Genomic DNA, 14,833 nt, shown 5'->3' on the forward strand with positions numbered 1-14,833 from the left:
TTCAAAATCTTGGTGATATTTGTCACAATGGGTTTAATGCGGGGAATCTGACATGGAGATTAGGCTTATACCAATTTCACAGGCACCCAAACAGACCCAAAAATGTCTATATATACATTGATACCAACTGTGATTTTTTACATTTGCTTTATCACTCTCTTGTGAAAGTGTACAAAGAGGAAAGAGGCCTATGCATGACAAACAGAGACTGGTCACCTACAAACAGTTGTACCGTGCAGCCCATCCATAGATGCCTAAAGAATTTATTTTATTTTATTTATTTTAGCCCATACCAAATGCTTATAAGAATGGGTTGTAGGTGATCAGGACTCTAATACAATAAAGAAGATATGAGTATGACATGGAATTTCAACCAAATATCCCAACCACAACCATGTGTAGGAAATCTAATCAGTGCTGTTCGCAAAAATAGGATACTTATGCTGTAATTTTTGTTACATTCACCAATGTTGCATGTGAGATCTTGCTTGTTATAGTGGAGTGGCTCGAAGAGCACGCTGGACTAGTCATCAAGTAGGGACAGGGTTGCATAAAAAAACATTGTCTAGAAACTCAAAAAAAACTCGACCGGACTAGGCCGAGTCAACCCAACCAAACAGATTTCATCAAGAACTGAGAAGAACTTGATAGAGTTACAACTCGGTGGGGACTAAAAAGCGACTTGATAAAACTCTCAGAAAGCTTAATGAAACTAGATAAGACAGTTCAGAAGTACACAACCACCTAAGCCTTTTTGGAATGCAAGATTAAATGGTGTTAATTTTTATTAGGTGGAATTAATATTATTATTATGCAATGATTATATGCATTAATTTTTATTAGGTGGAATTAGTATCATTATTATGCAATGATTATATGTCTAGAAATACCATGGCTTGTGGGGCTCACATGTGGCAAACGCTAATGTCTAACTCCCAATCATTTTCTATAAATGAAAAATTATATTAAGAAACAATGAGAGTACACATAGAAAATTGAGAGATTAATATTATCTATTTAACTTGTTCCTTAAACGATCTAAGCCGTAAATCGTAATATGAGGCCCCATATATAGTAGAATCATAGGGGTGATTAGACATAGACCGGTAGACTTGAACCATTCATCCTCAGCTTTGTGGAGGTCCCATATCGTGCAAACTCTCATATCTTGAGGGCCTACTCTTTTGCATAGACCTTCAATCTTAACTGTCCAATTTACTGTTTGTGATAAAATTCTTCCTTTGACAACAACACTATTATGTGAAACATGTGTTTGGGGATCAACAAGCCAATATGCATATGAGACTCGACTGTCATATGTAAAGGGAGGAGATGGATGGACGGCATGAATAAAATACATACATTAATGTGGGCCCCACATATGTAGTGGATTCCTAAATCCACCAGAAATCCCACCTTATCTCCTATTGAGACTAGATGATATGATACTTGGATTAATTCAATCCTTTCCATCGTATTCAGACACTGGACAAAAATCACATTGAACCAAATGCAATTTCATACCACCTAATACCACATTCCAAACAGGCTGACCAGATAACTTCCAACCTATTAACTGCATGCGACATCCAATCATTCTGATAGGTTGACCACATCACAAGGATGATCTACTGCAAAAATCGGTCCATCTATGCATTAGGTGAACCAACAACATAAAAAACAATGTTTAGTCATTTATCAATTAGCAAAATACAAGTGTGCTACCACACTCGATGAGTATATGTGGCTGGTGTTTTTCACAAGGTTATCTTCTTAATGGGGCTAACCTATTGGATGGTTAGATTTCATAGACAAGTAAAAGGTTAGAAGTAAACCACAGGGTGGACTGTGATGTAGTATAACCGGTTGGACTTGAGACCTTCTCATATTTATATTTTATTATAAGATCTCTGGAAAAAAAAAGAAAAATAGAAAAAGAAAAGAAAACTCAGGTCAAATAACTCTACTCGACTTGACACCGTGAGTGGAATTTTAGTTCTAAGTTTTGAAACTATTCATGAAATATGGAAAGCACGCATGTAGTCCATATCATATCCATACTAGATGCTGATTTTGGGCCATTGGACATAACATACACCAATGGGGGCCAACCTGATGAACAGTCCAGATCTCACATACATGCCACATTGAAATGTGTAGCAAGAATAGGATTTGGGTCAAGTATTGAAGATAAGAAAAGCTAGATGAGGTGTTTCAAACAAAGTTATGATGGTGGGTCCCATTCAATGGAAAGCCTTGAATGGAATTGAAGGAAGAGAGTTTGATTGGAGACCGTAACATGGACATTGAAAGTGATGGTGACTATAAACAAATCTGTTTAGAAGAAAAAGAAAAAGAAAGGACTTAGAGGAAATGAAAGAAGAAAGATGAGGTGATCCACCTTTCTTTATGCTTTTTAATTGATATGGGATATGTTAGGTTGCACATCTTCCATGCAATATACCAAAGCCGGCCCCCACCTACGGCCTACTTTTGATTTTATATGTGGTTGGTTGGACCTACTCTATTGTTGGATATATATATATATATATATATATATATATATATATATATATATATATATATATATATATATATATATATATATATATATATATATATGAGGCATGCTCACCTACGCACATATGCCCGTGCACACCTTTGCACATGTGTCATGGGTGTTGAATCCGAATGGTCCATAAGATGTGGAATCCCATGAAATCTCATGGGGCCAATTTTCACACTGATCTAAAACTTCGGTGAGCTATAGAAAAGAGAGATGCAAATCAAGGGAGGAAGCTGTTTTCTTTTTCCATGGCCCACCAAATTTTGGAACCAAGTATAAGTTGGGCTTTAGGAGTTTAATAGGGTGTTGTATCAAGTGGACTGTTCAAATCAGATTTGGGACTCACACCACGGATGATGAGTCCTCAAAAAGTTCACACGGCTTCCGTGCAAACTACCTTGCTAACTTTTTTGAAAACTCATGTACGTGATGTGACTCCAAAATCTAAATGGTCCATGTGAAGCAGCACCTCATAAAAACCCCCAAACTCAATTTTTACTTTGATCCAAAACTTTGGTAGGCCATGACTCCCTTGATTTGTATTTCTCTTTGATATGGCTCACCAGAATTTTAGATCAAGGTAAAAATTTGTTCTGTAGGTTTCATGGGATTCCACATCACATGGACTGTTTAGATTAGATGCCCATAACACATGTGCAAAGGCGCGCACGTACATGTTCACAGGTGATATATATATATATATATATATATAGAGAGAGAGAGAGAGAGAGAGAGAGAGAGAGAGTTATTCGGTGGGAGAGCTTAAACCAACAGGCAAAACAAGAAAGTGAAAGTCATTAACAATAACTCTCTCTCTCTCTCTCTCTTTCTCATATTGGTATTTCTTATATTTGCTCAAATATATCCAATGCATTATAGTATAATACATAGGGGCCATGGCATGGAATCTAAGGGTTGGAGTGTGGAACCCAGCTTAAGTTTTAATGTGAAATCCAATGGTTGGAGTAGATTGCATATAACCATCATGGCTGGCATCATAAACATCAAGGGTGGATGTCTCTTCCAATTGTTTCCCTTGGTATGACCCACCTGAATCACATGTCAGCTTTATTTTTTTTTGCTTTAGGTTAACATGGGATTACACATCTAACGGTCAGAGTAGATCTCACATGCATGTCATGGTAGCGCCGTGAAAAATCAAGGCCTGCATCCCCTAAAATTCATTAAAAAAATAATGATTTCTCAAGTCCAATAGCAGATAACTTCCAACATTTCATATACATAAGTTTGACTTCAAACTGTCTAATAGGTTGGTCACATCATAAGTATCACCTTGAGGATAACTTTGCAACAAATATTCATTGAGTCGACCATGTGATTTGTGTTTTGCTATTTACCAATGTTTGGATACTTTTTATATGGTGGGGTCCACTCAATGTGTAGATAGGATTAATCATTGCACTAGGTGATCTTTATGGTGGGGCCAATTTATTCGAAGGGTTGGATATTGCATGTACTTAATATTTTGTAAGTTATTGTATAAGCAGAACATCTCTTCCAACTGGTTATACATAACAACTCATCTTTTTCCAATATGCTACTCCAAAAGGTGGGGGATGGATGCTATCTTTGAATTTTCTTTTTGGCCCACTGAGATGATTCACTCCGACCATTAAATGTGTAATCCCATATCATACCCAGAGACAAAATCAGGCTAACCTTTGGTTCATGTGAGCCCACCAATGGAACCAGCTGGGGGAGAGGCATCAACTATTATTTTTTACAATGCCTATTGTGATGATTATATGAAATCCACTCCAACTATTAGATTCAGGCCCATCTGTGATTCAGGTGGGCCACACTAAGGCAAACAGTTTGGAGGGCTAGCTTTACCTTGTACATTGTTCTCAATCCTGTGGTCCACCTGAATCACATATGGAGCTTATTTTTTAGCCCTAGGCCTAACATGAGGTGACATCCTTGATGGCTGGAGTGGATTTCACATTACCACCACGGTGGGCCCATTTGAACCGCTAACCTGTTTTGAAAGTGACCTAAAATAATAATATTAAAATTAATTAATTCCTAATTTCTAAGCTCCTCTAATTTGTCAGTATACAGGAAGAGAGAGGATGCTCTTTCCTAGGGAATGGCACCTCAGACTTTCCTTTTTTTTTTTTTTTTTTTTTTAACACACCCAACTCACATGGCCACTCCAACATAAGACTTTTGGGTTGAAACAGAGCATTTACCACTGAGACATGTATAGATGGTCCAGCAAGACTTTCCTTGCCTAATTGTCTTTTACTAAAATTGGATGAAGCAACAGTTGGAGAAAGCAATTTTCAAGAAATAAAAGGGCTGCAAGTTTGCAATCTAATTTGATTACATCATCACATTAATGCAGCAGTGCTAACATCCTAAATGATGATATCACCAATCACAATGTGGATCAAGATTCGTAATATACTGTGTGAACATTAAAGATATGGATGGACTTGCCTCACATGTGCCAACATGGAACATGCGTGAGGCCTGGATATTTTAGTCGTCGCTTTCTACTTTGGACAGCATGCATGTGGCAGAGTCTGTTCCGAATTGAATAGTTTGATAGACATTGTTTTCTTGGTGCCAATTAGCTACATGAATTGGATGCTGTTTAATGAATCAGTTGTATAGGTAATAGGATGCGACCATCCTCTGGCTGGATCAAACCGTTAAGTAGGGCTGATCTTTAGCCGGCCAAAACTATTCATTTGGTCATGGGTTGAGTTATAAAATCTCTTCCCTTATATAATCTTAACATCTGATGAGTGTGGACCATTAAAAAAGGATAAAAGATCTTGTGAATGCCTATGTAGCAAGCAGCCACTCTCCCTTTCTTCTTTCTATTGTAGAAATTAGGTTTGGCATTGACTCGAATGTGATATATTTGATTGGAGTCACTATTAGCTAAAAGTTTAAAATTTATAGCGAGTTAGAAATTGTAGAATCGCTTTTAGATTTGCGAAATCACATGATATCCTAACTCAAGTGACTGATGCGGTTTATTATGCAACCCTAGATTTCGAGTAAAGTTCCTGCTAACAGAAAAGAAAGGGGCTATGAACCCTTTTTTGCATGGACCATTTGCAGTCTTTTCTTTATATATCTATATATAAATATAAAAACTTTCGGGAGATTTGATAAGATTTCAGCGTTACTATATTTGGAACTCGTATGGGCCATGTAAATAGGTAAGACAGAAACTTTCTAGCCTTATTTCGTAGAGTAAAATGGATCTGGTAAACAAAAGCGCGAGTAAGATAAATGAAATCCTAGCCTTAGAGACTCCGAGTATATAAAATAAAATGAAAATGCAATCATAACCTTACTTTATAGAATCATAGGCCCCGGGTAGGCAAATAAAATAAAGAAATGCAAGAAGTAGTAAAAATAAAATAAAAATGATTATTAGTTACCCCGATTTCAGTCCTACTCTTGGCTTCAGTACTTTTTTTCGTAAGTTATTTGGTCCCTTGGATCAAGCGGCACTTCGGCGTTGTCAGGAATCTTTAAGGAATACTAAACCTTGGACTGACCCTACACACTTTGGGCATTCTCAAACCCACACTACACTCTCTAGAATGCCTCCCCTTTGCCCCCTTATCTCTCTCTACCTCCATGGGGCTGTGTTGAGCCCCTTACATAGATCATAACATCAACCCCTACATGCCTATGTTTTTATTTTAATAACCTCATTTTAACTGCATGTCCCGAGGCTGTCGGGTGATGTAAGTTGTTGCCAAATAAGATTCTTGAATCATCGGCCCTTAAAGGGCCTCTAGTCCATTTTCTCATTTTCTACATGACAATGGTCATATATAGTGAGTTTCCGAAGTTCTAAAAATTTAGATGAGTGACTGAGATCTGCACTTTGTTGGATTTGATGACCATCGATCGAGTTCGATTTGTTGGGGCTGTCTCATTTTTCTACATCGCTAAACTTAAATGGTGGCATAAAAAACATTGTTAGAAAACGATGGTTATGGCCATCACTAAAGAACGACGACCCATAGCTGTCAGTAGAACCGAAAGAAGGTCCCATTTAGTAATGGCTTGTGGCCGCCGCAAATTTTAACATTAACGACAGCCCAACGTCGCAAATTTTCACATTCTAGAAAATAGCGACTGCCTATGGTCGACATTAATGTGCATGCATGGAACTAAAATGGCTGTAATTCATTGGTCCATCAACCTGATATGCTTCCAACAAGAATTTAGTATATTAAAATATACTCACTACAAGAATTGTAGGAGTAACCTCCAATCCTTTCTTTTGTATTTTCAAAAGCATCTCATTTTAATAGTCCAATATGTAAACAACCTACACATCACTAAATCCATGTACATTTTCTAAAACTAACATGCACATGACTAAATCTTATTTTCTTAAAAATCAAATCATTTAAGAAGGGCCAAATAGGAAATGGCAAAATTATTCTTTAACTAAAGGCAAAAACATTGTTTAAAAATCATGCCATGTGTTTGACCTCTGTTGCATGTTGAGTATAAAATATTGTATATTTCCTCTTTCTTGTGCATTGATTTTATATGCATAAGTGTGCTTAATTGATCTAATTACGTGTGTTTTGCAATGTGAGGTAATTTGGAGCTAAGATTATAAGGGCAAATAAAGTGAATATTTAATGTTTGAAGAATGACCAAGTGAATGATTGGGTCTATAGAGGTCAATGTTGAACAATTTAAGTGCCAAAGATTAAAAAAAATCAAGTGCCAAGACGAGAGAAAAGACTGACAAAATCACAAAGTGCATTAACAGAAATAGCAAACTGTTCTGTCCCACATGAGGTTGGCTAGGTTAAACCAAAGTGCACAGAACAGTCTAACAAAAAAATATGATTTTTAGATGTAATTCGATTTAACATTCGGTTCGACCGAAGTTAGGCTCAATGCCACCAAAGGTAGGTTCGGTCCAACCTGAGGGCGACAAAGACTTCAGAAGCAATTTCGTGAAATTTTTCTACAATTAAGGGACAAATTCGGTGCAACCGAAGTGATGGTTGGTGCGACTGAAGGATACAACCGGTGTGACCGAAGTGTAATAAAGTATAAACTTTTGAAGTCAGTGTAAATCTAGTTTATTTAAAGGGATGTTCTAAGCTTTTCCAAGTACGATTTAGGGTTTTGAAGAGAGAATAAGAGTTGCAGAGCATCCACAGAGCTGTTCTTCTTCGCTAATCTTTTGGTTCTAAGTTCATTTTTCATGTTTTTGTTTGAGTTTAGTTCAATCATGACTATAGTTGGCTAAATCTCTTAGCTAGGTCTAAGAGGTGAAGCTTGTAGTGGTTTTTAATGTTCTCGTTTACTTTGATTGAAGTTATTTGGTTTGAATGTTGAATAATTTAGATATTGGTTTGAATGAAGCTTTAAGTTTTAGTTTACTTTGATCCTTTGTCGACTTTGGGCACTTTGCATGCTTAGGAAGGCTAAAATTGATTGCTTATCTATTTTGCGAGGGATTGATCTGTAAAATCTATTGATCTATTGTTAACTAAGGGCATGATAGATACTTTGAACTGAATCAATTTTTTAAATCTATCTTGGTTTGTGAATGGTGAATTAACTACTCTATTATTCGGTTGGATATATATGATATGACTTTGATTCAAGTTGAGTAATCTAATTGAACCAAGTGAATTAGACATTTAGAATGGATATAAGTGGATCCATGACGCTTTAGTATTTTGCTTTATTGATCTTCTTTGTAAATTAATTAAGTTGAATTATACTTATTCTAATTAAATTCAGATTCTATAGTTAGTTTTAGTTCTAGTTCTGGTTATAAAGTGTTTTACAGAACGCACAAATATAACTCTTGGTGGATTTGATCTTGGTCTCACTGAGTTAAAACTATATCGTAGCCCTGCGCTTGGGATTGCCATACTTTTTGATAGATTGTTGCAATAGATTCGTCCAATGAATAGGATAAATCTTAAATGAAATGTTGAGCTCACAGAGTTTCATGGGTCTACTCATCCTTTGTGGAAAAAAAAAGAAAAAACTTTCAAAGGTTTTTCTTAAGCCCCAAAGAAGAATAACCAAAACAAAGTGCAGATCCCATGTACTATTCTCTCAATGGTGGCCCTTTTCCTCAGCCTTTTTTTAAAACTTCGCCTTTACATGAAAAAAGCAAACAAAAAAAGTGGATGCTTGTTTATGGAATAGAAATTGATTTTTGCTTCACCGAGGAAAAACAATTATAGAAATGTGATTTTCAAAATGATTTTGTTTAAGCAGATGACTTTTTTCATAAAGCATGGCTATTGCGCAACAACTTTGAATACAAACAAATCTATAATTTAGGACATGAAATGAAAAGTGCAGATAGAGATGGGCCATAAGAGGTAGCTTCATGGTGGTTGTAACCTTAAAGGCCATGTTCACCTGACTAAAGGTATAGTAGATCCTCAAAATCATATTTCTTACGATATGGACACTGCAAAGAATGGTTATTGCTCATAAGTATAATCATGTTAAAATGCTTGCCTAACATTATCATAAATCAATTTTCTTGCACAATTGGTATTGTTTGCTATAAATTTGAAAAAAGAAAATATAAAAGAAAAGGACAAAATAAAATCTCTAGAGTTCAACACCCTACTAGATTTGGATTTCAAGTCTTAGGAAAAGCATCCCTTATTTTAACCCTAACTTGAGAGTATTCAACTCAGATGTTCCAAAAAAATTTCCCAGTAGAAACTCAATTTCAAGCTAACTTAAATTATTATTATTATTATTTTCAATATATAACTGAGAGCAATGATCAAAATCCTAAATTTTAAAGCAAAACGAATAAAAAACAAAAACAAAAGGAAGTTGTGGCTCATTCCCCAAATCTTAATTATTATTTTTTTTTTCAAAATCTTAATTAGTTGCTTCTATCTAAAGAGCTGATATACTTTGAAATCAATTTTCAGCTCCTGTTTATTAGGATTTCATATACATACTGAAATTTGAGATTGTCGGGAAAGCTGTGGAAGCAAACTCTAAATTTGGATCAAATAGTGTCTATGAAGCTATCGTAAGACTCAGGAATAAAATTCAACGTAATTAGGGCTTGATCTTCCTCGCTTGTCTTTACTTCCACGTTCGTTAATTTTCAAAGGATACGATTGAATGCACTGATGTGTTCATTAAAATCGCTATCTTCATATTATAAAATTGCTTCTTTAGGTACAGACGATTTGATAATGATTTCGTCATATACAAGCTATCTAATTTCTTTCAAAGTCATGTAATGGTCTTTTGATTCAGGACATTGTAAAGGATTTCGTCCGCCAAACATAGTTGGACCGATGTTTTTGCTCTTTCATCTAACTCTTCCCACTCTTCGTTGTTCATAGACGTTAGACGCTTTTCAATACCAATAAGTGCATGTTGCAACCCTTGCTGAATTAGGAGACATCTCATCTTCACCTTCTATAGTTCGAAGTTATTTTTCGTGGTGAACTTTTTCATTTCATACTTCACGTTTGATCCCTTAATCGTTATGATGTTAATCCAAACTTAAATCCCAATGTTTGCTTTGATGCCACTTGTTGGGAATTCGTGGATGTAAACCCCAAATTCGGATCACATGAGATTAAACAAACATAAACAAAGCAATCACAAGGCATACATGATTTTTATGTCGAAAAACCATTGCAAGCAAAAACCATGGCACAAAGCAATATTGAATTTACTATGATAAATAATGTACAAGAGTTAGAATCAAAATAGGGAATAAAAATCGTAATTCCATAAAACTGCGCAAGTCGGTTGATGGAATCCTTGATCGGATCAAGTGTCATCGACAAGACCCTTCAATGGGATCGAAGTCATCCTTGATTGGATAGATTTGGAACCAAAAATGTCCAGTGAGCAAATGCTAAAATTTTAGTATTTTTCAATCGGATCGATCGGGTCTTCGATTAGATCAAACTACCCTGTTTCTGACTGATTTAAGACATCTATCAACATTATTTCCATTCGCTCTAGTTATTATGGGTATATAGTAGTAACATCTATTGCACAACTAGTATAAGTGCAGTTGGATGATTACGAGGACGTAGAAGTCGACCAATAACAACTAATTAGATCTTAATTTTAGTAGTAAGGTGATTTGTGAGTTTTTAATAAGATTTTTTTTCAGAGATTATTAACATTTAAAATAATTAGTAAGTACTAAGTATTTTTACCCTTACACTATTACAACTTACACATACAATGATAGTGATACTTCTTGAACACTTAATAGTCCAATAATTAATATATAATCATATTAAGCTATTAACAATATATGATATATATCAACAGTTTACACACACACACACACACACACACACACACACACACACACATAGAGAGAGAGCTGTACACGAGTCGAATTGAGTCGAGCTTGACACAACTCGACTCGGCTCGGCCAGTAGCTAACCCCAGCTCAACTCGGCTTGGCTTGATCCTCGAGCTTGATTGGTTAGCTCGGCTTGGTTCGGTCAGCAGCTTGGACCAGTTTGAGCCTGTGAGAGATTTTCTCAAACATAGAGTGCACTTTCAATTTCTCACAGTATGCAAAACAACAACAGCAGTTTACAGGTATTTCATCAAACACTTTGTAGGAAGCATCACAATCAACACGAGGGTAGTTTTATCATGTAAAGGTTTTTTTTTTTTTTTTGTAGTGATATGTTTTGTATCCATACCTTCCTCACCACCAACCGATCCCACATAGAATGTATGTACCCGAAAGAACACTTCGTTAAGTCATTTCATCAAACACTTGGTGAGCAACGTCCATATCAAAATAACGAGTCACCGAACTGATTCAATTCGAGTCGATTTGAGTTGAGTTTCGATTCGCGCTCGGACAAGCTCAAACTCGACTTGAAATTTTTTCTGAGTTCCAAAAATAAGCTCAACTCGGCTCAAACTTAGTTTCGAACATAGTCGAATCGAGCAAGTTAACCGAGATAACTTGATTCGTGTACAACTCTCTCTCTCTCTCTCTCTCTCTCTCTCTCTCTATATATATATATATATATATATGGAAATGGTACTATGAGGTCGTCCTCATGGGAACTTCCCATTAGGTCAAGCTGTGTGGGCCCCACCATGATGTGTGTCTAACATCAACACCGTGCATTTGATGGGTCCCCTTTAGGTTATGGGATATCCTAAAAATCAGCCGTATACGAAACTCAGGTAGGTCATACCATCTAAAACCACGTGAAGATATAGCTAAAACATATAAAGTACTTGGTGGGGCCCACTTGAGTTTTGGATGCAGAAGAAACTTGGTCTAACCCTCATCCAAGTGGGACACATACAATGGATGGGCTGGATTTGTGAACCACATCTATGTGAGCCCAATAATGTTTATGAATGTTTTAATGGGAGGGTATGTATGTGGTGTGGTGACTTAATTTTTAAGCCTGTGGCCCACCTTGGAATGGTTCAGCGACTGATGGGGTAAACGAACCCCCCCCCCCCACACACACACACAGGGGTGTATGTGAACCGAGCTAGCTCAGTTGACTCGTTCGACTCAACTTGAAAAAGCTCGACTCAACTTGATTTGAAGCTGATTTCGGACCAAGCCGAGCTGATTTTTTATGCTCGAAAATGAAATCGAGCCAAGTTCAAGCTTGACCCAACTTGGCTCGACTCGGATTGAACTCGGCTTGACTCGACTCGATGTGGGGTATATATGCCCTTTAAAATCAGAAACCCTACCTACCCTAACTCATTCTTCCTAGCTCCAGCCGCTCGTTCGTTCCCTTTCAAAAAAAAAAAAAAAATCCCTTCTCTAAAAAAACCCTAACCAGCCAGCTCATCCCCCCCCCCTCTCTCTCTCTCTCTCTCCTGCCTGCAACTGCTCCGCCATGTCTGCACAATCTGCCACAACAATCTAGAGAAGTCAGGTGCATGAAAAAACCCTAATCTGTCAATCTTCACTCATTCAATTTCTGCATCTATCTTCCAGAAAGAAGAACGATCTAACCTCCCTATTTTTTCTGTGGCTTTTCTGATCAGGTGGATCTTCTCGACTTCATAGATTGGACTGGAGTTGAATGCCTCAATCAGAACACTGGCCATTCCCTTTCCAATGCCCTCAAACAGGTACTTGAGCTCGATATAATCTAGGGTTTTTCCTTCGTTCTTTCTATCTCCCTCTCTCCTCTGGTTTGATTCGATCGGAATTGTCTGCCAATTCGCACCTTGAACACGGCTCGAATGCATGAGCTCGAACTCGAACTTGGCTCGAAAGCTCGAAAATGGCTTGAACTGGTCCGATTGTTGACCAAGTCGAGCCGAGCTGGACATGCTAGCTCGGTCTCCGAGTCAAGCCGAGTTCGAGCTGGGTCTACCTGGTGATCGAGCCGAGCCGAGCTGGGCTCAACTCGACTCGGTTCGGTTCGATGTACACCCCTACATACACACATATATAAATAATCAATATCACAACTCACATTAAGTTAACCCATTAGGAAAACATTAACCCATTAGGAAAACATTCTTATTAAAGAATGGTCTTCTACACCATTGAATACATGGTTAAAAAAAAAAAAGATTCATGTATATCTTATTTTTTCTAATTTTTTAATATTTTTTTACTTTAAATTTGTTTATACGAGTGATACAATCGTTTATCCGCTGGCCAATATTGGAATCAATACCATTATTCAAGATCGAGATAGCTTAGTCGTTAAAATAGACAACTAGTTGGACGTACTGCTAAGTATGTGTGAGCATTTCTCCAAATAAAATAAAGAATAAAAAATAAAAAGGAGAAATTAGTATTGTCCCAAGTTAGTACATTTACAGGCCCACCTATTTATTGGAATGATCCTGGTGCGTTGTTTGTACGTTTAAGGGGCCGAGTATTTATTTAAAATGAGTTTGGTCCTTAGTACATTTAAGGGCCCACCAATTATCTTGTGTGCACCATTTTTCTTAGTATTTTCGGCAGAATAACCTATGAAACTTCAGTAGAACATTGGATGGTACGCAGGCATTTAAAAAATACTTAGAAATTGCATTCGTGACATGCAATTAATTCCAATTAAACTGTCCAAGTTATGGGCATCAGTTTTGATGTACCACCCACTAAAAATTACACTAATTTGATAATCTGGAAATCAAATTGGTGGACATTTATTACAGTTAAAAATGAAATATATCCAACGGTCCCAGCCGAATCAGAGGTTAGGATTATTCCATTTATTAGGATTTATCAGACAGTTAAGCGTGAATTAGCCATAGTTCAACAATTAGGTAGGTTTACTTTGGAACAATGTATGGCAAATATACAATTTACAATTGCCAGCATATCAAGCGTCACAAGCTACCAGAGTACCACAGGCAATGGAAGCCAGTTTTTCTGCATTTAATGGCCACCGCATGTTAGTTGCGTGGAGTGTTTTTTATTGAAAAACAGAAGAAGTACACTTTCTCAGCAGTCGCCGCTCACACATGCCAATGCAGCATGCACGTACAAGATCTAAGCTGCTCATCAGAGGGATCCCACCTTATCATTGACTTTCGTTTAAAATCATGGCTATCCGCTGATAAAATGGGCCCCAAATCTACAAAAGAAATTCATGGTTGAGTGATATTGATAAACTGTTTTTAAGGTGCACTTGCAGCCCACCTGATGATCAGATCATCATAGTAAATGTGAAACCGAAACGGAATCTAGATGGTGGGCCTGCCTGATGAAAGCTCTAGATCTTGTACAAAGTACACATACTTGTTGAGCATTTGTCTCCTTTCTGTGTTTCAAACATTGATTGGACGTTGATTGCTGCTACAAATTTTTATCTTTTTGGTACAAGTGGCTGCACCGGTTTCCTCTGTCTTGTTGACTTGTAATTAATAAGGAAATATCAATTCCTCATGACTGCGACAGGCTGCCAAAGGGTGCCCCTGCAGCTAGCTGACCACGTGGATCAGAATGTGCATGAGATCCACACCGTCCATCTGGTGGGTCCCAGCCGAATCAGAGGTTAGGATTATTCAATTTATTAGGATTTATCAGACAGTTAAGCGTGAATTAGCCATAGTTCAACAATTAGGTAGGTTTACTTTGGAACAATGTATGGCAAATATACAATTTACAATTGCCAGCATATCAAGCGTCACAAGCTACCAGAGTACCACAGGCAATGGAAGCCAGTTTTTCTGCATTTAATGGCCACCGCATGTTAGTTGCGTGGAGTGTTTTTTATTGAAAAATAGAAGAAGTACACTTTCTCAGCAGTCGCC

The sequence above is a fragment of the Magnolia sinica genome, chromosome 13, assembly GCF_029962835.1.
Source record: "Magnolia sinica isolate HGM2019 chromosome 13, MsV1, whole genome shotgun sequence".
Classification (NCBI taxonomy): Eukaryota; Viridiplantae; Streptophyta; class Magnoliopsida; order Magnoliales; family Magnoliaceae; genus Magnolia; species Magnolia sinica.